Consider the following 25445-nt stretch of genomic DNA (forward strand, 5'->3'; position numbering starts at 1 on the left):
GCTCTCCAGAGGGTGGTGCAGTCTGCCCAACGGATCACCGGGGGCAAACTTCCCGCCCTCCTGGACACCTAAAGGACCCGATGCCATAGGAAGGCCAAAAAGATCATCAAGGACATCAACCACCCGAGCCACTGACTGTTCACCCCGCTATCATCCAGAAGGCGAGGTCAGTACAGGTGCATCAAAGCTGGGACAGAGAGACTGAAAAACAGCTTCTATCTCAAGGCCATCAGACTGTTAAACAGCCATCACTAGCACATCAGAGGCGGCTGCCTATAGACATAGATTAGGAATCACTGGCCACTTTTAGAAATGGATCACTAACATGATCACTAGGATCACTATTGTGTTTACATATTGCATCACCCATCTCATATGTATACACTGTATTCACCACTGACTGTGAAACAGCCATCTCCAGCACATCAGAGGCTGCTGCCTATAGAAATACAGTTGAAGTCGGAGGTTTACATACACCTCAGCCAAATACATTTAAACTCAGTTTTTGATTATTCCTGACATTTAATCCTAGTAAAAAGGTCAGTTAGGTCAGTTAGGATCACCACTTTATTTTAAGAATACGAAATGTCAGAACAATAGTAGAGAGAATGATTTGTTACAGCTTTTATTTCTTTCATCACATTCCCAGTGGGTCAGAAGTTTACATACACTCAATTAGTATTTGGTAGCATTGCCCTTAAATTGCTTAACTTGGGTCAAACGTTTCCCACAATAAGCTTCCCACAATAATTTGGGGGAATTTTGGCCCATTCCTCCTGACAGAGCTGGTGTAACTGAGTCAGGTTTGTAGGCCTCCTTGCTCGCACACGCTTTTTTAGTTCTTTCCACAAATGTTCTATAGTATTGAGGTCAGGGTTTTGTGATGGTCACTCCAATACCTTGACTTTGTTGTCCTTAAGCAATTTTGCCACAACTTTGGAAATATGCTTGGTGTCATTGTCCAGTTGGAAGACCCATTTGCAACCAAGCTTTAACTTCCTGACTGATGTCTTGAGATGTTGCTTCAATATATAAACATAATTTTACTGCCTCATGATGCCATCTATTTTGTGAAGTGCACCAGTCCCTCCTGCCGCAAAGCACCCCCACAACATGATGCTGCCACCCCGTGCTTCACGGTTGGGATGGTGTTCTTCGGCTTGCAAGCCTCCCCCTTTTTCCTCCAAACATAACAATGGTCATTATGGCCAAACAGTTCTATTTTTGTTTCATCAGACCAGAGGACGTTTTTCCAAAAAGTACAACCTTTTGTCCCCATGTGGAGTTTCAAACCGTAGTCTAACTTTTTTATGGCGGATTTTGGAGCAGAAGCTTCTTCCTTGCTGAGCGGCCTTTCAGGTTATGTATAGGACTTGTTTTATATAGATACTTTTGTTCCTGTTTCCTCCAGCATCTTCACAAGGTCCTTTGCTGTTGTTCTGGGATTGATTTGCACTTTTTGTACCAAAGTACATTCATCTCTAGGAGACAGAAAGCGTCTCCTTCCTGAGCGGTACGTCGGCTGCGTGGTCCCATTGTGTTTATGCTTGCGTACTATTGTTTGTACAGATGAACGTAGTACCTTCAGGCGTTTGGAAATTGCTCCCAAGGATGAACCAGACTTATGGAGGTCTACAATTATTTTTCTGAGGTCTTGGCTGATTTCTTTTGATTTTCCCATGATGTCAAGCAAAGAGGCACTGCGTTTGAAGGTAGGCCTTGAAATACATCCACAGGTACACCTCCAATTGACTCAAATGATGTCAATTAGCCTATTAGAAGCTTCTAAAGCCATGATGTCATTTTCTGGAATTTTCCAAGCTGTTTAAAGGCACAGTCAATTTAGTGTATGTAAACTTCTGACCCACTGGAATTGTCATACAGTGAATTATAAGTGAAATAATCTGTATGTAAACAATTGTTGGAAAAATGACTTGTGTCATGCACAAAGTAGATGTCCTAACCGACTTGCCAAAACTATAGTTTGTTAACAAGAAATTTGTGGAGTGGTTTTACAACAAATTTTAATGACTCCAACCTAAGTGTGTGGAAATGTACGACTTCAACTGTAGATGAGGAATCATTGGCCACTTTAAGGAAATTAATCACTAGCCACTTTAATAATGTCTCCGTATCTAGCATTACTCATCTCATATGTATAAACTGTACTCTACACTATTCTACGGTATCTTAGTCACTTTAATTGTGTGTAAATATTGCGTCCAATGCCGCTCTGACATATATGTATTCATTCTTAATCCATTCCTTACTTGGATTTACGTGTATTTTGGGTATATGTTGTGAAACTGTTCGATATTACTTGTTAGATATTACTGCACTGTCGGAGCTAGAAACACAAGCATTTCGCTACACCTGCAATAACATCTACTAAACACGTGTATGTGACGAATACATTTGATTTTAGATTTTTTGATTAGACAGGAATAGTAACCCAGATATAAAGGAAGACCGTTAGACAGAACAGAACACCAATGGACACCCAGCCCGCAGGCTCTGTAGGAAGGAGAAAAGAGCCCACCTGGATAGGGTTTTGCCAGGAGGGGTTCTGTGGTGTTATTCTTGGCTTCACTGGTTAGGGTATCTAGTATCAGGAGGTATCCATGGCCCATCAGAAGTGAGGGGTTGCAATGAGTTTTAAAGGATAAGGAAAAATATAACATGCTCTCACAACTACATGAACCATATATGGCTGGCTCTCTATGGTAGAACGGTGTATCTATTTCATACTCACGCATAAAGAAGACGCACGCGCGCCTGCTATAGCGCGGGCACACCGGTTGGCGGTGACGTTTGACAACTCTCGGTTTCTCTCCAGCACAGCACAGTCAACCTCGCGTGTCCGTTCCCGGTACCCGGGAGCGAAACTGTACAGTCGGACTGAAATTCCCCGCGGAATTAGCCGAGCCGACTCGGGGACAGCCAGCGGTGGGAGAGTGTCTCTGTTAAGGCAACGAAGAGGACACGGTTTGTGAGAGTGACAGAATCCGCCCCTTTCGGATGCAGTTTTAAAATAGGTTATATTGTATATGTAATCTGGCAGTTGCATGATTGAGTCATGAAGTGACTTGATTTACACGGTATATTTTTCATCGGAGTGCGACCAACAAGGTGGAGCAAGCTGTTGAGGACCGGAGCATTTTCAGTAAGGTAGGTGCTCTGGCAATTATGAGACTATGCATGCTTTGGTAGGCTACTCTAAAAAAATTAAAATAAAAAGTGCAAAGAATTACAAACTTAACATTTAGAGTTTTCTACTGGAGATGCCAAATCTATGTTATGATGCACATTGTGTAGGCTATTCGAGGGAAAATAGGATTTGAATAATGAGAGAGGATTGCATTTGGCCCCAATCCAACACACTTCAATTTTTCAAAACATGATTTCGACTGTACAGCCTACTGTGACAAGCGGATAGTATTGCATCCGTGATGCTGTAGCATACACGCTTAGAAGTAAAGGAGCCAGGGCTGGAAGACCCCTTTGGGGTTCCCAAAATGGCCATACAGGGGGATCCTTTATATTTCAAAAACCCTCTGAAACGGGTCTTTGAGGAACTCCTGTGTAAAGATTTATTTAATTTCACTTGTCAGTGCAGTTTTTCAAAATACATTATAAGTAAAAATGTCAAATCAATTTGGTTAAAATTCAAAACAATAAACAATTCAAACAATAAGTAATCAAACCAACTTAAGCTAAACAGATCAAAATAAAAAACAAGAAAAAAAACAAATATATTCAGTGAATAATCAGGTATCAATAATCAGTCCATCAATTAGTTAGTCAGTCAGTCATGGTTGGTCTGGTGGAGTGGTTGCCGGTGTGTTAGTGTCTTTGTGTTGGGGGGGGAGAAGCTGTGGGGTCTGGGCTGGCAGTTGTTGGATGGAGGTGGTAGTTGTGGTTGGTCGGTGCTGTGTCCAGGGTTGGTGCTGCTGTTGGGGCTGGGACCAGGAAAACCTGGGTTGGTGTTGGGGCCGGGTTGGAAATCGTGCTGGTACCAGGGCTGGAAACCAGGGGTTGGTGCTGGTTTTGGTGCTGGTACTGGGGACCTGGGAAGAAACAGGAGAAACAGTAATTGGGAACCAAGAACCGGGAACGGGGGCTGGGTTGGCATCTATAGAGGGCAGGAAGGACAACCTGAGGAGCAAGCAGACACACAAAGGAGCCCTAGACCTGCAGGTCAATGGTGGAAATTCCCTGTGGGCTGCTCGCTTCGAGTGAAGGTCGGGTGTTTGGTCCCTTCTCCACGCCTCTTCTGGTGGTCTGGTGCTGATGGTACTCCCCTGTTGCCTGCTTTCGGCGTAGGTTTAGAGTTTTGGTCCCTCCTCCGCGCCTCTTCTTGTGTGGTGATGAATGGTTCCTGGTTCTGGTCTGGTTCTGTGAGAGGGAACCAGACCAGGGGAGTACCAGCCAAAACCGTTCGGAAGAGTTTGTGCATATATTACAACAACATTTTGTTAGTTTTGGACTTCGGTAAGGTTTGTTTTCGGTTGTTCGTGCATACATTCTTTTCTTTAGGCCACACCCCTTCATCTGTGATAGGTCAACAGTAGGGATTTTTCAGTAAAGTCTTTGTTGTCTTTCAACAAGAGACGACTCGTTTTCATGCACATTTCTTCATTGCGAAACACTGCACCAAACATATTAGTTAGCTTTAAAATTGAGTGACTAAGATCTCCTCTGCAAAAACATCAAAGTTAATGACACATTTCTTGAGTTATCGTAGATTAATTTGGACTATTTTGAGGAAGTGTAAACTGGCTACGGCGTCTCAAAATGGACAAACAGTACAGGTCTTCTGGCCTGGTCTGTTGTTGGTCTGTTGTTTGTCTGGTCTTTTCCGTTTTGACATTTTTGACCAGTTTGGGTCATCGTCTAAGAACCGGAGTTGTGAGGTGAGGGGGTAAAAACAAGGAATGCTTCACAAATTTGCATGTCATACACCTCTATAAGCCTCATTGAAGCTACAAAACTGTTAGTGTTCAACCTTAACATGTGATGACAATACAACAAAACAGATGAACAGGAATGACATTTACTCCCACAGGTGGCCTAAAAAGATCTATCTGAAAGCCATGACCCTACTAAGCCACACCTCCAGTTCAGGGTTCCTCCAGAAACCCTTTGCTAAATTGAAACATTAAAGGTTCCTCCAAGAACTCCTCAACTAGTCAAAGGTGCAAATATGAACCATTGACTAGCAATGGTTCCTTGAGGAACTTGAGGTTCTCCAGGGTCCTTCGAGTCACCACTAATTCTAAGAGTGTACAATGTGTAGGCCTATTTGCTTTCTGTTTTAAAGTACATGCATGCCATTTCCTCAGGCACGTCAACACGCATGACATTAAGACAGGTTTCTGTCTGTCTACTGCCCCATCACTGTCAAACACACGCACACGCACACACGCACGCACACGCGCACGCACACGCACACACACACACACACACACACACACACACACACACACACACACACACACACACACACACACACACACACACACACACACACACAGGTCATTGGTGTGGGATCCCCAGACTTGCCTGAGGGAAGGGCATATTTTGAGTCTTGTGAGGCAGGAAAGGGCAACATGATTTCCATATCCTCCACCTTTACTTTTACTGTCATTCTCTATTCCTTCTCACTGAATGTCTGATAGGGAGTTTTGGATGTAGGGACCATTGGATTATGATTTGGGAAAGAGCACCAATACTATTACCGATAATCCTCTTTTCTGCAATCTACCATTTCGTAATCTCAATTTTATTACATCATCAATTGAGATTAGATCACACTGTGGCTGACTGAGTTATGAGATAAACAACACAAGACCAAACTAAATCTGCTCATTACACTTCAGACTGTATCATGCCAACTCTACATTCTTAGAAAAAAGGGTTCCAAAAGTGTTCTTCGGCTGTCCCCATAGGATAACCCTTTTTGGTTCCAGGTAGAACCCTTTTTTGTTCCATGTAGAACCCTTTACACAGAGGGTTTAACATGGAACCCAAAATGGTTCTACCTGGTACCAAAAAAAGTTATCCGATGGGGACAGCCGAAGAACCCTTTTAGGTTCTAGATAGCAGCCACTGTGGGAGCCAGTCGCCAGAGAAGTTCTGTTCATACTGAAGCCAGGGGCCAGAGCCGAGTGTTGAAATGAAAGAAACAGGTGAAATGCATTCTCTCTCTCTCTCTCTCTCTCTCTCTCTCTCTTTCTCTCTCTCTCTCTCTCTCTCTCTCTATCCTCCCCCTCCAATCCATTTTTGTGCTATCGATGTTTCCCTGGCTACAGCCGAGACATGTGACCAGCACAGGAGCATTACAGTTTTTTCCAACTGCTTACACACGTTTTCAAAACTGTCTCCTTTTTTCACAATTCCCAAAACTGCACAAACAAAATGCAAAATGCCTCACATCTCCTTCAAAATGTAACACTGCATTCAAAATGCCATAAACACATGTCAGAATGAAGCATTTGCATCAAATGGCAAACAATGCTTTCATAATAGTACATTTTTGGATATACCATGTAAACAATGTTGTTCTAAATCTAAAGCTCTTTGGTCTTTCATAGGCTTATATCTACATTTCAATACAATGTTCTACAGTGAAAGTAATCTGCTGAGAGGGGTAAGAAGTACACTGTAAACACCAATGCAATGTAGAAACAGAAAATATTTATTAGGCCAAACATTACTGTTGTATACAGTAGCATACAACAAAACCATAAACATATGTAAACCAAAAGTATATTCTTTAGAATACAGTAAAGAACACAATTGTGTGTGTGGGGTCCCGGGGGGGCAGTCCAGGAATTGGTAGGGGGGGGGCAGTCACCAGTGCTAAGCTACGCTTCATCTCTTCTCCGGGTCTGGCCACAATACTTCGTCCACATCACAAGATACGTTTTCTCTTGCCGAACATCAAGGGAAGTATCTCCTAGCATGGCGTATCCAACCTTGGACAGAGGCAACCTCTATGTCCCCACATGCGTCCTCCATTGCCTGGAGAAGCGGCATGCGGGCATAGGGTTGGCGATCATACACTTTCCAGCGCCAGGCTGAGAAGAATTCCTCTATGGGATTTAGAAAAGGTGAATATGGGGGTAGGTACAAAACTACAAATTGTGGATGGGTGGCAAACCAGTTTTGGACCAGAGCAGCCCGGTGAAAACTAACATTGTCCCATAAAACCACAAATCTAGCAGGCTCCTGATCTGGATCAGGGACAAGCATTGTGTAAATTGCATCCAGAAAAGTGAGCATATGGCCGGTGTTGTACGGACCCAGTGTGGCATTGTGATGGAGGACCCCGTTTTGAGTGATGGCAGCACACATAGTTATATTACCCCCACGCTGTCCAGGGACATTGGTAATTGCCCTCTGTCCTATTACATTACTTCCGCGGCACCTGGTTTTGGTGAGGTTGAAGCCAACTTCATCCACATAAATAAATTCATGGCGAATTACATGGGCATCCAGCTCCAATACCCTCTGTAACAGACAAAAGGATACACAGATGAGTAAATATTGTATGTCTGAAGTACTGGAAGTAGTGTTGCATACATACCTTTACAAAGTCATGTCGCATATTCTTGACTCTGTCAGAGTTTCTCTCAAATGGCACCTTGTAAAGTTGTTTCATCGTCACTCGGTGCCGTTGGAGGATGCGTTGTATGGTTGACAGGCTTACAGCATTGATGTTGTTAAATATGGTGTCATTATTCAAGATATGCTCTCTTATCTCTCGAATCCTAATTGCATTGTTGGCCAAAACCATATTTATAATTACAGTCTCTTGTACATCTGTAAACAAGCATTCTCGTCCTCCATGATGTTTTTGCCTTTCCACTCTGTACAGAATTCAAGCATAGGAACTGTAAACAATGTACAAAAAAATGTAGTACAGCATGATAACCAACCTCATTCATTCAATGCAGTGCAGTAAATGGATGGCTTAGAGTGACAAATGTTTATGCAATACTATGCAGTCATACGTATTTTATAGTACATTACTGTAATGCTAAAATAGTCATTAGATAGTTGCATACCTGTTCTCATTTCTGAAGGTTCGAATTATGGACGCCACTGTAAATCGACTCAAGTTGGGCTGGACTCTCAGTACAGCCTCTCTCATGGTCAAAGCGTGGTTGATCACATGATCAACAAGTGTTGCCCTAATCTCATCAGAGATGGCTCTCCTTCCTTCTCTTCTTTGCCCTCGTCCTCTTCTTCCTCTTCCTCTCCCTCCTACTCCTCTTGCTCTCTGTCCATTGTTGGCATCCATTGTTCAAAACAGGTAATCTGACCTTTGACCTATTTATAGGCCTATACTACAGTCAAGCAGTGATTGGTTAGTGATCAGTTAAGCTATTAGTGTTTGCACATGTGAGGAATGTGTGTGTGACCTGGTGAATAAGTGTAGCATTTTGATTGGTTGTGTTTGGAAAAGGAAAGCAAGTCACTTCCTGTTAGATTTGTTTTAGGTAGAGAATTGTGTGTAGTGTTTTGAAAAAAGTGTTTTATGCAATTGACAACTGAGTCAAAGGCTGAGAAATAGCTTATGGTTTTGGATATTTGGTGTGTAGTTTTGCACTTTGAGTGAGAGGTTTCAAAAATCGTGTGACATGAAAAGATTTTGTGTGTAAGCAGTTGGAAAAAAACTGTAATAACTTGGAACATTCTCATTTTCCCACCTGTATATGTGAGTATATGGCTGGTGATATATTTGAGGCAGGCATTAGGCAATCCCTTAGAATATTTGCAGATTTTTTATTTATTTAACCTTTATTTATGCAGAGAATCCCAAATGAGACCAGGGTCTCTTTTTCAACGGTGCCCTGTGTTTTAACAAACAACAATCCCAAAATTCTATACAGAATTTACCCCATTCTCCCAACATGTGTCAGAGAGTAAGCGTTTAAAGACAGGGTCAATTTCCTCTTATTTATCTTGCAGAAGGATGATAGGATCCCATGGAGAGAAAAACTGACCCATAACCTCAAGTGTTTGTTTTGGTTTCCTGTCTGATAGGAAGTGACTTCTGATGACTCAAGGCTTCTATGTAAAAGTAGTTATTAGTGGACGTCGTTATGGTCCTTCCATAGACTGACTCATCGAACCATCTGAATAATTTGGTCACACTCATTAAGCGTGCATACATGGTGTATTACATATGGTGTTACATGGTGTATTACATATTGTGTTACATGGTGCATTACATATGGTGTTACATGGTGTATTACGTATGGTTACATTGCTTATTACATATGGTGTTACATTGCTTATTACATATGGTGTTACATGGTGTATTACATATGGTGTTACATGGTGTATTACGTATGGTTACATTGCTTATTACATATGGTGTTACATTGCTTATTACATATGGTGTTACATGGTGTATTACATATGGTGTTACATGGTGTATTACATATGGTGTTACATAGTGTATTACGTATGGTGTTACATGGTGTATTACATATGGTGTTACATGGTGTATTACGTATGGTGTTACATGGTGTATTACATATGGTGTTACATGGTGTATTACATATGGTGTTACATGGTGTATTACGTATGGTGTTACATGGTGTATTACATATTGTGTTACATGGTGTATTACGTATGGTGTTACATGGTGTATTACATATGGTGTTACATGGTGTATTACATATTGTGTTACATGGTGTATTACATATGGTGTTACATGGTGTATTACGTATGGTGTTACATGGTGTATTACATATGGTGTTACATGGTGTATTACATATGGTGTTACATGGTGTATTACGTATGGTGTTACATGGTGTATTACATATTGTGTTACATGGTGTATTACGTATGGTGTTACATGGTGTATTACATATGGTGTTACATGGTGTATTACATATTGTGTTACATGGTGTATTACATATGGTGTTACATAGTGTATTACGTATGGTGTTACATGGTGTATTACGTATGGTTACATTGCTTATTACATATGGTGTTACATGGTGTATTACATATGGTGTTACATGGTGTATTACGTATGGTTACATTGCTTATTACATATGGTGTTACATGGTGTATTACATATGGTGTTACATGGTGTATTACATATGGTGTTACATAGTGTATTACATATGGTGTTACATGGTGTATTACATATGGTGTTACATAGTGTATTACATATGGTGTTACATGGTGTATTACATATTGTGTTACATGGTGTATTACATATGGTGTTACATGGTGTATTACATATGGTGTTACATGGTGTATTACATATGGTGTTACATGGTGCATTACATATTGTGTTACATGGTGTATTACGTATGGTTACATTGCTTATTACATATGGTGTTACATGGTGCATTACATATGGTGTTACATAGTGTATTACATATGGTGTTACATAGTGTATTACATATTGTGTTACATGGTGTATTACGTATGGTGTTACATAGTGTATTACATATTGTGTTACATGGTGTATTACATATGGTGTTACATAGTGTATTACATATTGTGTTACATGGTGTATTACGTATGGTTACATTGCTTATTACATATGGTGTTACATGGTGTATTACGTATGGTGTTACATGGTGTATTACGTATGGTGTTACATGGTGTATTACATATTGTGTTACATGGTGTATTACGTATGGTTACATTGCTTATTACATATGGTGTTACATGGTGTATTATGTATGGTGTTACATGGTGTATTACATATTGTGTTACATGGTGTATTACGTATGGTTACATTGCTTATTACATATGGTGTTACATGGTGCATTACATATGGTGTTACATGGTGTATTACATATGGTGTTACATGGTGCATTACATATTGTGTTACATGGTGTATTACGTATGGTTACATTGCTTATTACATATGGTGTTACATGGTGTATTATGTATGGTGTTACATGGTGTATTACATATGGTGTTACATGGTGTATTACATATTGTGTTACATGGTGTATTACGTATGGTTACATTGCTTATTACATATGGTGTTACATGGTGTATTATGTATGGTGTTACATGGTGTATTACATATTGTGTTACATGGTGTATTACGTATGGTGTTACATGGTGTATTACATATTGTGTTACATGGGGTATTACGTATGGTTACATTGCTTATTACATATGGTGTTACATGGTGTATTATGTATGGTGTTACATGGTGTATTACATATTGTGTTACATGGTGTATTACGTATGGTGTTACATGGTGTATTACATATTGTGTTACATGGTGTATTACGTATGGTGTTACATGGTGTATTACATATTGTGTTACATGGTGTATTACGTATGGTTACATTGTTTATTACATATGGTGTTACATGGTGTATTATGTATGGTGTTACATGGTGTATTACATATTGTGTTACATGGTGTATTACATATGGTGTTACATGGTGTATTACATATGGTGTTACATGGTGCATTACATATGGTGTTACATGGTGTATTACGTATGGTTACATTGCTTATTACATATGGTGTTACATGGTGTATTACATATGGTGTTACATAGTGTATTACGTATGGTGTTACATGGTGTATTACATATGGTGTTACATGGTGTATTACGTATGGTGTTACATGGTGTATTACATATTGTGTTACATGGTGTATTACATATTGTGTTACATGGTGTATTACATATGGTGTTACATAGTGTATTACGTATGGTGTTACATGGTGTATTACATATTGTGTTACATGGTGTATTACATATGGTGTTACATGGTGTATTACGTATGGTTACATTGCTTATTACATATGGTGTTACATGGTGTATTACGTATGGTGTTACATGGTGTATTACATATTGTGTTACATAGTGTATTACATATGGTGTTACATGGTGTATTACGTATGGTGTTACATGGTGTATTACATATGGTGTTACATAGTGTATTACATATGGTGTTACATGGTGTATTACGTATGGTGTTACATGGTGTATTACATATTGTGTTACATGGTGTATTACATATTGTGTTACATGGTGTATTACATATTGTGTTACATGGTGTATTACATATGGTGTTACATGGTGTATTACGTATGGTTACATTGCTTATTACATATGGTGTTACATGGTGTATTACATATGGTGTTACATGGTGTATTACGTATGGTTACATTGCTTATTACATATGGTGTTACATGGTGTATTACATATGGTGTTACATGGTGTATTACATATGGTGTTACATAGTGTATTACATATGGTGTTACATGGTGTATTACATATGGTGTTACATAGTGTATTACATATGGTGTTACATGGTGTATTACATATTGTGTTACATGGTGTATTACGTATGGTTACATTGCTTATTACATATGGTGTTACATGGTGTATTACGTATGGTTACATTGCTTATTACATATGGTGTTACATGGTGCATTACATATGGTGTTACATGGTGTATTACATATGGTGTTACATAGTGTATTACATATTGTGTTACATGGTGTATTACATATGGTGTTACATAGTGTATTACATATTGTGTTACATGGTGTATTACGTATGGTTACATTGCTTATTACATATGGTGTTACATGGTGTATTACGTATGGTGTTACATGGTGTATTACGTATGGTTACATTGCTTATTACATATGGTGTTACATGGTGCATTACATATGGTGTTACATGGTGTATTACATATGGCGTTACATGGTGCATTACATATTGTGTTACATGGTGTATTACGTATGGTTACATTGCTTATTACATATGGTGTTACATGGTGTATTATGTATGGTGTTACATGGTGTATTACATATGGTGTTACATGGTGTATTACATATGGTGTTACATGGTGCATTACATATTGTGTTACATGGTGTATTACGTATGGTTACATTGCTTATTACATATGGTGTTACATGGTGTATTATGTATGGTGTTACATGGTGTATTACATATGGTGTTACATGGTGTATTACATATTGTGTTACATGGTGTATTACGTATGGTTACATTGCTTATTACATATGGTGTTACATGGTGTATTATGTATGGTGTTACATGGTGTATTACATATTGTGTTACATGGTGTATTACGTATGGTGTTACATGGTGTATTACATATTGTGTTACATGGGGTATTACGTATGGTTACATTGCTTATTACATATGGTGTTACATGGTGTATTATGTATGGTGTTACATGGTGTATTACATATTGTGTTACATGGTGTATTACGTATGGTGTTACATGGTGTATTACATATTGTGTTACATGGTGTATTACGTATGGTGTTACATGGTGTATTACATATTGTGTTACATGGTGTATTACGTATGGTTACATTGTTTATTACATATGGTGTTACATGGTGTATTATGTATGGTGTTACATGGTGTATTACGTATGGTGTTACATGGTGTATTACATATTGTGTTACATGGTGTATTACATATGGTGTTACATGGTGTATTACATATTGTGTTACATGGTGTATTATGTATGGTGTTACATGGTGTATTACATATTGTGTTACATGGTGTATTACGTATGGTGTTACATGGTGTATTACGTATGGTTACATTGCTTATTACATATGGTGTTACATGGTGTATTATGTATGGTGTTACATGGTGTATTACATATTGTGTTACATGGTGTATTACGTATGGTGTTACATGGTGTATTACATATTGTGTTACATGGTGTATTACGTATGGTGTTACATGGTGTATTACATATTGTGTTACATGGTGTATTACGTATGGTTACATTGCTTATTACATATGGTGTTACATGGTGTATTATGTATGGTGTTACATGGTGTATTACATATTGTGTTACATGGTGTATTACGTATGGTGTTACATGGTGTATTACATATTGTGTTACATGGTGTATTACGTATGGTGTTACATGGTGTATTACATATTGTGTTACATGGTGTATTACGTATGGTTACATTGTTTATTACATATGGTGTTACATGGTGTATTATGTATGGTGTTACATGGTGTATTACGTATGGTGTTACATGGTGTATTACATATTGTGTTACATGGTGTATTACGTATGGTGTTACATGGTGTATTACGTATGGTTACATTGCTTATTACAATGATGTTCCTCTATAAAAGCTGGTCGATAGAATGCTGAGGGTTTGAGACATCCCACACCCATGCTGTTTCTGTTGTCAACATGATTAGTTGACAACAGATGGGATATGCCTTTTTTCCCAACACGATACTTAGCTAGAAACATAACACACTGGTCTTACACTGGACTAGGGCCTATCCTGCATGCACCAACAGATTGAAGGGCATGAAATCCAATGGTTCCCTCGAGGGAAATTCCAGTGAATGACACAACAGCTTCCGAATTCCTCTTTACAGCAGTAAGGTGTTGGTCCGGTGTTTAGCAACAGTCTGTGGATGATATGGTGTTACTCTGAGGTAAGTACTGTATGTGGGAGTACTTTGGAATCAGTTATGCAAAGTGTTAACGCATTATGAAGGGTGTGGCTTGGAAGTGAAACATGCTCACATGTTGTTTATTATCCTACAGAGAGAGAGAGAGATAGCATGATGGAGAAAGAAAGTCGTGGGGTGAGACAGGGATGCAGCTTAAGCCCCACCCTCTTCAACATATATATCAACGAATTGGCGCGGGCACTAGAACAGTCTGCAGCACCCGGTCTCACCCTACTAGAATCCGAAGTCAAATGTCTACTGTTTGCTGATGATCTGGTGCTTCTGTCACCAACCAAGGAGGGCCTACAGCAGCACCTAGATCTTCTGCACAGATTCTGTCAGACCTGGGCCCTGACAGTAAATCTCAGTAAGACCAAAATAATGGTGTTCCAAAAAAGGTCCAGTCACCAGGACCACAAATTCCATCTAGACACCGTTGCCCTAGAGCACACAAAAAACTATACATACCTCGGCCTAAACATCAGCACCACAGGTAACTTCCACAAAGCTGTGAACGATCTGAGAGACAAGGCAAGAAGGGCCTTCTATGCCATCAAAAGGAACATAAATTTCAACATACCAATTAGGATCTGGCTAAAAATACTTGAATCAGTCATAGAGCCCATTGCCCTTTATGGTTGTGAGGTCTGGGGTCCGCTCACCAACCAAGATTTCACAAAATGGGACAAACACCAAATTGAGACTCTGCATGCAGAATTCTGCAAAAATATCCTCCGTGTACAACGTAGAACACCAAATAATGCATGCAGAGCAGAATTAGGCCGATACCCACTAATTATCAAAATCCAGAAAAGAGCCGTTAAATTCTACAACCACCTAAAAGGAAGCGATTCCCAAACCTTCCATAACAAAGCCATCACCTACAGAGAGATGAACCTGGAGAAGAGTCCCCTAAGCAAGCTGGTCCTAGGGCTCTGTTCACAAACACAAACACACCCCACAGAGCCCCAGGACAACAGCACAATTAGACCCAACCAAATCATGAGAAAACAAAAAGATAATTACTTGACACATTGGAAAGAATTAACAAAAAAACAGAGCAAACTAGAATGCTATTTGGCCCTAAACAGAGAGTACACAGTGGCAGAATACCTGACCACTGTGACTGACCCAAACTTAAGGAAAGCTTTGACTATGTACAGACTCAGTGAGCATAGCCTTGCTATTGAGAAAGGCCGCCGTAGGCAGACATGGCTCTCAAGAGAAGACAGGCTATGTGCACACTGCCCACAAAATGAGGTGGAAACTGAGCTGCACTTCCTAACCTCCTGCCCAATGTATGACCATATTAGAGAGACATATTTCCCTCAGATTACACAGATCCACAAAGAATTCGAAAACAAATCCAATTTTGATAAACTCCCATATCTACTGGGTGAAATTCCACAGTGTGCCATCACAGCAGCAATATTTGTGACCTGTTGCCACAAGAAAAGGGCAACCAGTGAAGAACAAACACCACTGTAAATACAACCCATATTTATGTTTATTTATTTTAACTTGTGTGCTTTAACCATTTGTACATTGTTACAACACTGCATATATATAATATGACATTTGTAATGTCTTTATTGTTTTGAAACTTCTGTATGTGTAATGTTTACTGTTCATTTTTATTGTTTATTTGACTTTTGTGTATTACCTACCTCACTTGCTTTGGCAATGTTAACACAGTTTCCCATGCCAATAAAGCCCCTTGAATTGAATTGAATTGAATTGAAAGAAAGAGATGGGGGGGAGAGAGAGAGTAGATATCCATCTAACCTTTTCCTTGTTCTGCTTGTTTCCTGTTTGTTACATATTGGTGTGTCCCCTTTTCTAATTCCAGCGTCAACTTCAATCCCCCTACACACACACAGCAGCCATGGGAAGCGTGTCTGGGCATGTTTTCTGCTAGGCACAGTAGGCAGTAAATCAAATCAGTGATGGTATTTATCATGTTTATATCAAGGCTGATGCTGTTGTGCTATCCTGACCTGTCACCAGCGAAGCTGCTGCTGTAGTAGCACCATTAGTAGGAGCCAGTAGTAATTTGGGCGGTGCTTATATTTGTCCATAGAAATGTGTTTTTTTGCATATTCCAACTTCCCCTAAGACACGGACAGGGAGCAATTAGGGTTAAGTGCTTTGCTCAAGGGCACAGCAATAGATTTTTCACCTTGTCTGCCCTGGGATTCGGACCAGTGACCTTTCAGTAGTAGTAGTAGTAAGTCAATATCAGTCTACTGTTTCCTCACCTGTATTATCATCTCACCTGGCTCCATGTGACAATACTGGTTAGGGTCAGTCCCATTTTAATCCTGTCAATTCAGGAGATTGAAAAGGTACACATTTTAAAAATCATTTTTCCTATTCAGATTTTGGGGGGGGATTGATTTGAAATGGAGTCGACCCCATCCCTGCTGGTAAGACTTTATGTTGACATTATCATAACACCATTATGTAGTAGACTTTATATTAGAAGGTTCAAGGAAAGTGTTGCTAGGATATTTCAGTGAATTGGTAACCCGGACGGGACTTTGCAACTCTCCGCAACTGTCAGTCCAACACCTTAGTCATTACACCCAGAGGTACGAACTTCTTACACTCTTCCCTCTGTGAAGGGAGATTGGCTTTTCCATCAGATGATAGGGATATGACAGCACTGGCATTTACTGGGATTGTTGCTGTAAAACCATTTGTGGTGGTTGCTGTTTGTTTGGGCTTCCCACAGAATGACATGAACAAGATGTGATCTGCCATGTGATCTGAGATGATCCTCTGTGATGATGATCTGGGATGTGATCTGAGATGATCTGGGATCTACTGCTATGTAGGCTGGGGGCAACAGCCTACATAGCGGGATGGGCAGAGTAGATAGATAGATAGATAGATAGATAGATAGATAGATAGATAGATAGATAGATAGATAGATAGATAGATAGATAGATAGATAGATAGATAGATGGATAGATGGATGAGTTTCATTTAGGGAGATTGCTGTAGGTTGGGGATAGGGTTATATTTTGGCTAAGATTTAGATTTTGCAGAGAGAAAATACATGTAAATGTAGGTGTGTAATGGAGGCTAGAATCCCCCATAAAAGTCTCACCAAACTTGAGCGGTTGAATGGAAAATGCTTCACCAAAGTCTAGTCACATCTTTCATTGATGTCAATTAACATGGATGATGTCAGTGCTGTCACAAAGGCCAAAGTTATTCATGGTGACTCCAGACTGAGTGCTCCGTTTCAAAGCAGCCACAATTATGACATTCTTCATTCTCCCCTCTAAATATTCTTTTCAGTGTCATTTTTCTCCCTCTCCACCCTTTTCTCCAATGCAGCATCTGTGCGCAATTACCATTAGATGTTTTTATCCAGTGCGAGCCAACAGAGGAAGCTGTTATGTCTAAGTCACAGCATGTGGATGGTCCATAAGGAGCTCTATTCATCAGAGCAGACTAAAGGCCACACATTGACTGTGACAATGGTCTTCACTTCCACCAGCTAGCTGAGACAAAGGAGTCTTCCACAAAGAGATTGACTCTCTCTCTCTCTCTCTCTCTCTCTCTCTCTCTCTCTCTCTCTCTCTCTCTCTCTCGGTCTTTGTTATTAATTATGGGACTGTGTCATCTAAAGATCTGTCATCTATCACATTCCCAGGAGACATCAGAAAGCCGTTGGTGCCTTTGACACAATGACAGTGTACAGGCTAAATATCCATAGCACATGGGGCACATTTTTCAGCGAAAAATAAAGTGACATTGGAATGGCCTGGTGAATGTCTGTGTTGGGCTTTTATGAGTTTATTAATAGATGTATTAGTTAGTGATAGATTCATTGAACTCATAAAACTGCAACTGCATGTAATCTGAAATGTGTGTTGGGCCGCCAAGTCTCCTCCAGTCTCACTGCATATTAGTCAAGCACTAGCCGATGGGTATCAGTATCAAAAACAACATTGTGAACTGGAGGATGGGAGCAGATTTACCGCCGTTATAACTGTCATTTACAGTGTAACGTGAGTGTAGAAGGTAGACCAGGCAGCAGCCGGAGTCCATTTGAACCATGTCATATTACAAATATTACACCATGTCATAAAGTGGTAAAAGGTCTGTGGAGTTGTGTCTCCTTCAGGTGAGTTACAGGTGGATCCTTCCTACTGCATTATAGCGAACCAACCTAATGTAGGATTAGAATTGATTCACACCGTCATTAGTCAGTGGGCTCCATGAAGCTTATAGCAGCTTAGAGACAGTGCTCTCAGTGGATGTGTACCCCTATGAAACTGTAGCTAATGCTTCATAATTCCTCTTTGCTAATGGACACTATGGGCCGTTACCTCTGGTGTGTTTCTGATACGCAAACGGCTCTCAGAGTTCCATTCCGGAATGGAATGAAACAGAATTGGAATACCGACTCCCATTCCACTCTGAGCTTGTTCCACACAGTCTTTATGGAATTGGATGACATTTTGTTGTCAGGTGATAGGACTGTTGGCTTGAGACCGTGATATGTGAAGCCACATCACGGTAGTGCACTATATGGAAAAGTGTGCCATGCATTTGAGCCCTTAGTCTGCCGACTGACTGGAGTGGGTAGTGGGTAGTGGGTAGTCGGTAGTGGGTAGTGTGGGTAGTGGGTAGTGTGGGTAGTGTGGGTAGTGGGTAGTGGGTAGTGTGGGTAGTGGGTAGTGTGGGTAGTGTGGGTAGTGGGTAGTGGGTAGTGTGGGTAGTGGGTAGTGTGGGTAGTGGGTAGTGGTGACAGCGTAATAGTGTTTATTTTCCCAGGCAGTTTGTTCAGTGCCAGTTGGAGAAGAGACCAACCCTCAGACTCCTAACTGTGTCTGTATTCTCTCCTCTCCCCTGAGGGACCGCTTTGTGGTAGGTCTGGCCATTTCCGCCCTGCCTCTCACTCTTTCCCTCTCATTCTGGGTCTCTGTCGTCAACTCACTGTTTAAAAATGACAAACTGACAGATGGGAACCAGGCTATGCCTTCTGCTGTGCCTTCTGCCCAGGCTTTTGAAGTAACTTCGTATGATATTGGGAAGAATTGTAACTTTTTATTTCAAGGTTTCCTGGCAGTCAAATATGCTGTGATAATATATTGGAAATGTTGGAACTGCAGTGAGTTTTCACTATAGGATTTTTCCATTCCATTTGGAATATAATATTTTGTTTACATCATTTCCGAGATATCTTCATTAACTTAGAACAGTCATTTATATTTCAAAGGTATGCAAATTGAGTGAATGTTATGTCAATACGTTTTATTTAGAAGCAGACCTGACATAATTATGTTAGTGCAGGAATAAAGCAGTGCCTTGTGTGGGCTTTTCTTTCTTTAGTGTCATTAGCATCATTATTAACACCAGACCTTTAACTCAGAAACTAACTGAGTTAAGGGGATACTGCGATATTCTGGCAATGACTGGAAGTCTACAGCTACGATAGCGTATGCAATGGAAATGATGTATACGGATAGATAGACCCAGTCAGGTCTGTGAGTTATCCAGGGGAAGAGACACATGGCCAGGGAGTCCGAGCGGTCTGGAGGGAAGGATGATGGGTCCCAGTAGAATTACCACAGCGCTTCTCTCTTTCCTCTCTCTTTTCTTCTTCTTCAATGTGTCAAGTGTTTTTCTCCAACCCACCCCCTTTGTATGTCTTCTCCTCCTGTTCATGTTCTCTCCTCTCCTCCTTCCTCTCCTTCTTTTTTCACGGCTTGGTAATCTCCTGAGGGACTGAGAGCTTGGCTGATAACCAGCCTCTTACACATGCTTTCAGAGTGCCATTCAGAGCTCCAGCTGGGCTGGAATCCTCCTGCAATCCTGAATACAAATAGAGTGTTTAATACTGTATATAAATGCCTGGTGTGCACTTTTTTAGGATCGAAGGAAAACCCGCATTCACTGTAAATGGTCTTGAAAGATTCAACCTTGTAACTAGTGAGACCGTTTCGGTTTGTAGAATTCTGGGGTTCAGCATAGCAAGCTTTTACACTTCTGTGATTTTTACATACAGTATTAAACCAGCCCAGGACAATGAATGACTGAAACTGTTGATGTTTGAGGGCTTAATTTATGCGTGTGAATATTCTCTATTGGACTACTGAGAACTCTTATTGTGAAAACAGCTGGTCTTTTGCTACGCCTGCATTTTCATGGCTATGGCTCAATAACAGAGGCCTAGGGGGTGAGTTTCCCGAAAGCCTCGTAGCTGAATCAGGCTGGCAGAGTGGTTTTGGTTCTGTAGCTGTACAGCCATTCCACACCATCACGGTTCACGCCACCAGAAACAGAACTGAGTGGGATGAAATGGGATGGAACGGCCTGGTCTCTCAGGAGGAATGTGAGGTATTTCCGAGCATGTGCACCACAGAGTGTCGAGCCAACCAGGCGGTGCGCCATGACTATCAAGGGCAGCACTACCACAGGACTTCTGGTATGGTTAACCTACCCTGGTCAAATAAAGGTTGAGAATGGTCTGTGCTAGCTTGGTGGTGGTTTGTGAAATAGAGAACTTTGATTCTCCCTCTACTTCCCTAGCGATACATAATGCATTATAGACCGGATCTTATCTTGAGGAACGCACACAACAGCCGTTCTCATAAATCTTGTGTTGATGTGCATGGGATTTGTTTTAAATTCAAGTTATGCATATACATTTACGTCAGGATTGGGCTTTATGAAAAAAGAGAGGAAGTCTTTAGTCAAAAGCTTATACTTCCCCCTGTATCCTGGTTGACCACTGGGTCTGAGGATTGAGGTAAATAGAATGGACCCGTAATACCAGATTAAACTTGGTGACATATGTCAATAGTAGAATGAGTTGGAAAACAAAAAAGATGACTGTATTTTCTCTTTATCAGATCATATTTTGGCTTGGTTTTGCTGCTGGGGATGATGACGGTGTGGGTGGTTTATGGAACAGTTAGTCCAAAATGTGGCTAAACCTTAGTGGAGTCAAACTAAAATGTGACCTCTTGTTTGAACTTCTTAAAAAATCCATACGTTCTCTTTCCAATATGATACGGAGATGAACTGCAAATACAATCGACTTTCTGTGCCAATGAGTGCACCGTCTTCTTTACTGCAGGTCAGGGATGGGCAACTGGTCGCATGCGGCCCGCGGCAACCCTTTTGTAGGCCCGCGGCAACCCTTTTGTAGGCCCGCGGCAACCCTTTTGTAGGCCCGCGGCAACCCTTTTGTAGGCCCGCGGCAACCCTTTTGTAGGCCTTTTGTAAGTTAGTCTAGCGGCCAGCTATCTAAACTTGTAGTTAGAATGGTCGAATGACCAAACTGTACGGGGTCCATTGATCATCGGTTATCATATTAAAAACAACGAACATTTGCCTCCACCCTATGACAAAATGTATAGAATTGCAGGAAATGTGTTAGAAAATTGCAAACTCTTCTCTCCGCCCCATGGCAAAATGTGTAGAATTGCAGCAAACTTGCTTTAAAATGGCAACATTTTCTCTACGCCGCATGGCAAAATGTGCAGAATTGCAGGAGATGAACTTTAAAATGATTTTCGCTGTCACGTGGGGGGCGCTAAAATGTTTTGCTCGCAAGGTAGTGGTGTTTTTTTGGAGGGGGGGGGGGGGGTATGGTTGTGGGTACGCAGACCCGTTTCTTTGTGGCCCCCACCCCCATCAAAGCAGCCCATCCCTGCTGTAGGTCATACTTTTATTGTGCGGTATTCTGTGGCTGTTTTCTCTGTTATACTCACTGTTGTTAGGTAGATGTTTTTTGCAGCTGGTCTGAGCGTGTGTTGTAGTCAAACAAAGCGAGGGTAAGGCACCGGAAGAGGGACACAACACAACAAACACAACACACACACGGCACCACTCGCAGAAAGGAAGCAACAAAATGAGGTCATCCATCGCTGGAGAACACACACACAAAGAGATATGACTGTAACATCTGGCACAGATCAAAACCCACTACACAGACCTCTGATGATGTCACGGGGGGAGGGGGGGACACATAACTAGGACTTATCTAAGAGCAGATGGCGGGTTCGCTGGGGTTCGATTTTTCCAACACATCAAATATTGATTTCAGCCAAAGTTCATAACACACGAGTCCATTTACATGACACAAGAGAATAAATATCATCACTGTTTGAACTGAGATGATATCAGGCCCATTGCTTTGTCCATGGTGCATAAAGCATAAAATGCAGAGCTCCTCTACAATACTCTGTCAAGCTGAAATGAGAAGAGGTGGTATTTGTCTCTGTAAGGTTACACTGACATTATCCTGAGTTCTAAATCGAGTGATTGTTTCGCTTTTTTTTTTTTTAAAGAAGCTATTTTGAGACACAGGGAAACACAGTCGGTGAAGGAAGTGTTATGCTGGTGAATGAGGACCCAAAACCGACGTAATAGAAACAGAGTCTTTATTCCAGTATCAAACAAACAATGATTCTCCTGGATATATCAAAGGTAAATCCAAGACAGGAAACTGAAATCCTCTCGTCAGAAGAGAGGAACGACAGGAGACGCGACCACAGACTGCAGGTCGCTTCAGGAAGGCACAGGCCGTAGCTGACCTAGACACCTGCTCACACGCAGCATCTGAAGAAGGCAAAAACACGACAGGGCGGAACAAGGACACAGGAACAGCAAACATCAAATAAGAATCCGACAAGGACAGAAGCGGAAAACAGAGGGAGAAATAGGGACTCTAATCAGAGGGCAAAATAGGGGACAGGTGTGAAAGAGTAAATGAGGTCGTTAGGAGAATGAGAAACAGCTGGGAGCAGGAACGGAACGATAGAGAGAGAGAGCGGGAGAAGGAGAGAGGGAGGAGGAGAGAGAGAGAGAGAAAGAGGAAAATAACCTAATAAGACCAGCAGAGGGAAGCACAGGGACAAGACATGATAATCAATGACAAAACATGACAGTACCCCCCCACTCACCGAGCGCCTCCTGGCGCACTCGAGGAGGAACCCTGGCGGCAACGAAGGAAATCATCAATCAACGCACGGTCCAGCACGTCCCGAGATGGAACCCAACTCCTCTCCTCAGGACCGTAACCCTCCCAATCCACTAAGTACTGGTGACCACGTCCCCGAGAACGCATGTCCAAGATCTTCCGTACCTTGAAAATAGGTGCGCCCTCGACAAGGACGGGGGGGGGGGAGGGAAGACGAATGGGGGCGTGAAGAAAAGGCTTGACACAGGAGACATGGAAGACAGGGTGGACGCGACGAAGATGTCGCGGAAGAAGCAGTCGCACAGCGACAGGATTGACGACCTGAGAGACACGGAACGGACCAATGAACCGCGGAGTCAACTTGCGAGAAGCTGTCGTAAGGGGAAGGTTACGAGTGGAAAGCCACACTCTCTGACCGCGACAATACCTAGGACTCTTAATCCTACGTTTCTTGGCGGCTCTCACAGTCTTCCCCGCAGACGAAGGCAGACCGGTAATAAAGTCTAAGGCGATGTGAGAACATGGTCGAGAAGGAATGGGAAGCGGTCTGAGACGACCGGCAGGAGGAGAGTTACCTGACTTAGTCTGCGCGCAGTCCGAACAAGCAGCCACGAAACGGCGCGTGTCACGCTCCTGAGTAGGCCACCAAAACCGCTGGCGAATAGAAGCAAGCGTACCCCGAACGCCGGGGTGGCCAGCTAACTTGGCAGAGTGAGCCCACTGAAGAACAGCCAGACGAGTAGAGACAGGAACGAACAGAAGGTTACTAGGACAAGCGCGCGGCGACGCAGTGTGAGTGAGTGCTTGCTTTACCTGTCTCTCAATTCCCCAGACAGTCAACCCGACAACACGCCCTTCAGGGAGAATCCCCTCGGGGTCGGTAGAAGCCACAGAAGAACTAAAGAGACGGGATAAGGCATCAGGCTTGGTGTTCTTATTTCCCGGGCGATAGGAAATCACGAACTCGAAACGAGCGAAAAACAACGCCCAACGAGCTTGACGTGCATTAAGTCGTTTGGCAGAACGGATGTACTCAAGGTTCTTATGGTCAGTCCAAACGACAAAAGGGACGGTCGCCCCCTCCAACCACTGTCGCCATTCGCCTATGGCTAAGCGGATGGCGAGCAGTTCGCGGTTACCCACATCATAGTTGCGTTCCGATGGCGACAGGCGATGAGAAAAGTAAGCGCAAGGATGGACCTTATCGTCAGACTGGAAGCGCTGGGACAGAATGGCTCCCACGCCCACCTCTGAAGCGTCAACCTCGACAATGAATTGTTTAGTGACGTCAGGAGTAACAAGGATAGGGGCGGATGTAAAACGCTTCTTGAGGAGATCAAAAGCTCCCTGGGCGGAACCGGACCACTTAAAGCAAGTCTTGACAGAAGTCAGAGCTGTGAGAGGGGCAGCCACTTGACCGAAATTACGAATGAAACGCCGATAGAAATTAGCGAAACCGAGAAAGCGCTGTAACTCGACACGTGACTTAGGAACGGGCCAATCGCTGACAGCCTGGACCTTAGCGGGATCCATCTGAATGCCTTCAGCGGAAATAACAGAACCGAGAAATGTGACAGAGGAGACATGAAAGGCGCACTTCTCAGCCTTCACGTAGAGACAATTCTCTAAAAGGCGCTGGAGTACACGTCGAACGTGCTGAACATGAATCTCGAGTGACGGTGAAAAAATCAGGATATCGTCAAGGTAAACGAAAACAAAGATGTTCAGCATGTCTCTCAGTACATCATTAACTAATGCCTGAAAGACAGCTGGAGCATTAGCGAGACCGAACGGCAGAACCCGGTATTCAAAATGCCCTAACGGAGTGTTAAACGCCGTTTTCCACTCGTCCCCCTCTCTGATGCGTACGAGATGGTAAGCGTTACGAAGGTCCAACTTAGTAAAGAACCTGGCTCCCTGCAGAATCTCGAAGGCTGACGACATAAGGGGAAGCGGATAACGATTCTTAACCGTTATGTCATTCAGCCCTCGATAATCCACGCAGGGGCGCAGAGTACC

The 25445-nt window shown here is 41.9% G+C and overlaps 1 protein-coding gene across 3 annotated transcripts in view; it reads left to right on the top strand.

The window, feature by feature from the left end:
• Nucleotides 1-2824: 2824 nt before the first annotated feature.
• rhbdf1b (rhomboid 5 homolog 1b (Drosophila)) overlaps nt 2825-25445 on the top strand; it is a 56776-nt gene continuing 34155 nt past the window's right edge. For all 3 annotated transcript variants that reach the window (XM_071409725.1, XM_071409726.1, XM_071409727.1), the window contains exon 1: nt 2825-3168. The gene's annotated coding sequence lies outside the window, so the exon portion shown is untranslated. The remainder of the gene's footprint in view (nt 3169-25445) is intronic.

This window comes from Salvelinus alpinus, chromosome 7 (genome assembly GCF_045679555.1).
Source record: "Salvelinus alpinus chromosome 7, SLU_Salpinus.1, whole genome shotgun sequence".
In the NCBI taxonomy this organism is placed as follows: Eukaryota; Metazoa; Chordata; class Actinopteri; order Salmoniformes; family Salmonidae; genus Salvelinus; species Salvelinus alpinus.